Raw genomic sequence first — 3,750 nt, 5'->3', positions numbered from 1 at the left:
GAAGTGCAATGGCAGCTCCGTGCTCACGGGATTCTCCAAGCTAATCACCATGACGAGAGAACACCTAGGAAGCCTCCTTGTGAGACTACCAAAAGAGGTCTCTCTCCGATTCGGGAAGAAGAAGAGAATCCTTATGAAGGGCTCAAGAATTTACTTCTTGATGATGTATCTCCTTCCCAAAGGAGAACTCAAGAGCCTCTACCGAAGGAACAAGAAAGAAGTGAGTCTCCCGCCACCTCGGCGGAGATGGCTCCACGAAGACGGCGGGCTAAACGCTCTCCATCACCACCAAAGCCGAGAAGACCATCGTATTCTTCTCCTCACCACAATTCAAAGAGGGATGATAAAAAGCAAGAGAAGAAAAAGGCGAGAAAGAGGACACCCTCTTCTCCATCTTCTTCATCCTCTTCCTCTTATGAAAGCTATGGTGAAGACGACAAAGATCAAGACAAGAAAAAGGCGAGAAAGAGGTCACCCTCTTCTCCACCTTCTTCAAATTCTTCACCTTCTGAAGAAAGTGATGGTGCAACTTTTGAACCATCAAAAAGAAGAGGCCATAGGAAATCCTATGCCGCATGGAAGAGGTCGTCCAAGCTGAAGAAATTCAAAGAGGGAGGGAAGAGCATCTCTTTCCTTACCTATGATGGCACCTTCGGTGCTACAGACAAAGTCTTGGCCTTTATCCAGCAATTCGATGCGGCGATTGGAGATGAGGGCTTTACGGAGTCCTCTAAGCTACTCCATGTAGCTATGCACTTTCAAAAGTCCGCCAGAGAATGGTGGTCTAGCCTACGAGCCAACTGTGAAGCTCCACGAACATGGAAAGCTTTAAGAGCTTCCATTATGAAGCAGTTTTTGGCCACCGATGCCAAAGACAAAGTACTCACCGAATGGCGAAGCTTAAAGCTCTCTCCCAATGAATCTATCCACAAATATGTAGACAAGTTTTGGGACCTACAACTCAAAGCCACTGTCTTCAAAAAGTTGGATTTTGGAGAGCAAAAGCAACAATTTTGTGCGGGCTTAACCGAAGAAATGGCGGAGTATGTCAACTCCCAAAGACCACGTACCATATCGGCGGTAATACACCACACTATGGTTGCCTCTCGAATCAATTTCCAAACGGGGGCAAAAAGAAATAATAAGCCCCCGGAAAATAAGGGTTCCAATGAGCCTAAGGGGAAGGACAATGTCCAAAAGTCTCCTAAGGGCAACTCCAACAAAGCTAAAGAGAAGGGAGTTTACAAAGGAAAGAATAAACTCTCTCTTGAAGAGCTTGAGCGTTATCATAAGGATAACCGGTGTTTCAAGTGCGGCAAACAAGGGCATGCGTACCGCGCTTGTCCCCAAAAGAACAACCGCCAAGATCCTCCTAGAGCTTCTTTGGTTGAAATCCAAGAGGAGGAGACTCACCAAATTCACCACAAAGGATCTCCTCTATGCCATGCTTGGGGAAAGGTAAGAGAACATGATGCTTTTATTTTCTTTGACCCTGGTTCTACTCACAATTTCATATCTATGGAGTTAGCCACCAAGCTAGGCATACAATCCTACAAGATGGGAGATGTCCTACCCGCAGACAGTGCCTTCAAGGGGCAAGAAGCTTCAGTCACTCCCTTAATCGGGAAATTGAGGCTTCATGTCCAAGGCTATGTGGACAAAGAGGACTTCTTTATCTCTCCTCTCAAGCATGAGGATGTAATCCTAGGGGCACCATGGTTTGACCGCCTGGCTGCCGATGTTAAATTTCCTGAAAGGAGAATCTCCTTTAAGTTCAGGGAAAAAGACATGTATATAGATGCTAAGGAAATGGGTAACACCATCCCCATTGTACATACACCAGCTTTCAACAAGTCAATAAAGAGCTCTATTTCCGTTTACATGATTTTTGTTAAAGATTCTCAAAATGAACCTAATGCTTTAACAAATGAAAATAAAAGCAACCAAAAGGAATTAGAGTTATCCAATTTTCTCAAGGGGTTTCAAGATGTTTTTATTGACGACATCCCTTGTGAGCTACCTCCTAAACGAGGTAATGATGACCATGCAATTGAACTTCTCCCAGGAAGTTCACCGCCTAGCAAACCTCCTTATAGAGTTTCTCAAGCTCAACAAGAGGAGATTATGCGGCAAGTGCATGAGTTAGTTGAGAAGGGCATGGTTAGGCCTAGCTCAGCTCCATTTTGCTCACCTGTGCTATTAGTGCAAAAGAAAGATGGCACATATCGTATGTGTGTCGACTATAGAGCACTAAATAGGATCACTATCAAGAATAGGTTTCCTGTTCCACGGGTAGAAGACCTATTTGATAAGCTACAAGGATCGAACTACTTCAGTAGGGTTGACCTAAAGAGTGGCTATCATCAAATAAGGATAGTTGATCAAGACATTGTAAAGAATAGGTTTCCCGTTCCACAGGTAGAAGACCTATTTGATAAGCTACAAGGATCGACCTACTTCAGTAGGATTGACCTAAAGAGTGGCTATCATCAAATAAGGATAGTTGATCAAGACATTGTAAAGAACGCGTTTTGCACTACATTTGGTCTTTACGAATACATTGTCATGCCTTTTGGCTTGACCAATGCACCAGCCACATTCAACCGCTTGATGGAGAAGTTGTTCAGGCCTCATCGAACCTTCACTGGAGTGTTCTTTGATGATATTATCATCTACTCTAATTCATTGGAGGAACACAAGCAACACCTCCAAGTAATATTTCAAGTTTTAAGAGAGAATAAACTTTATGTTAATCGAAAGAAAAGTGAATTTTTCTTGCAAGAGATTCAGTATTTAGGTCATATTATCTCTCAAGATGGCATCCAAATGGATCCATCTAAGTTAGAGGTAATAAAAGGATGGCCTAAACCAAGGAATCTTCATGAACTAAGAAGCTTCATAGGTATGTGTGCATAATATAGACACTTCATAGAAAAGTTCTCACAAATTGCGGGACCATTACATGACCTAACAAAGAAAAGCGTTAGGTATACATGGTCTGCTAAGGAGAACAATGCTTTCGAAAAGCTTAAAGAAAAGCTTATCTCTCAACCTGTGCTTACACTACCGGATCTCTCAAAACCATTTGAGGTCCAATGTGATGCTTGTGGTGATTGCCTTGGAGCTGTTTTGCTCCAAGAAGGGCACGCCATAGGCTATGAGAGTCGAAGGCTCGACCCTGTTGAGCAAGCTCTAGGCATATACGAAAAGGAACTCCTTGCAGTTCTACATGCCTTCGACTCATGGAAGCACTATTTATTAGGGACTCCTTTCATTCTGCGAACGGATCACCAAAGTCTTAAGTACTTCATGACGCAAACCAAGCTCTCCAACAAACAAATGAGGTGGGCAAATTTCCTTTCGCAATTTCATTTTCATATTGCTCACATTGCTGGCAAGCATAATCAAGTAGCTGATGCACTCTCAAGACGACCGAGAGTGAATGCGGTTTCCATAGCAACTCACAATGATCTATCTTCAATGATAGATGAGTATGCTATTGATCCCGATTTTAGAGATGTGATTTCAGCCCTTGCATTAGGGAAGAAAGAAGAACCATTTACTTTACAAGATGGTTATCTTCTCTATGGCAATAGACTATGCGTTACTAACTCACTACGTGAGAAAGTAATGTATGAATCTCATGCTCCACCTTATGCGGGGCATAGAGGGATTCAGTCTACCTTAAAGGGAATTGAAACATATTTCTATTGGCCTACCATGAAACTGAACATACAAGAATATGTTTCC

The sequence above is a fragment of the Adiantum capillus-veneris genome, chromosome 26 (assembly GCF_014529385.1).
Source record: "Adiantum capillus-veneris isolate H3 chromosome 26, ASM1452938v2, whole genome shotgun sequence".
Lineage (NCBI taxonomy): Eukaryota > Viridiplantae > Streptophyta > Polypodiopsida > Polypodiales > Pteridaceae > Adiantum > Adiantum capillus-veneris.
The sequence above is the reverse complement of the archived record's forward strand: the minus strand, read 5'-3'. Positions refer to the sequence as shown.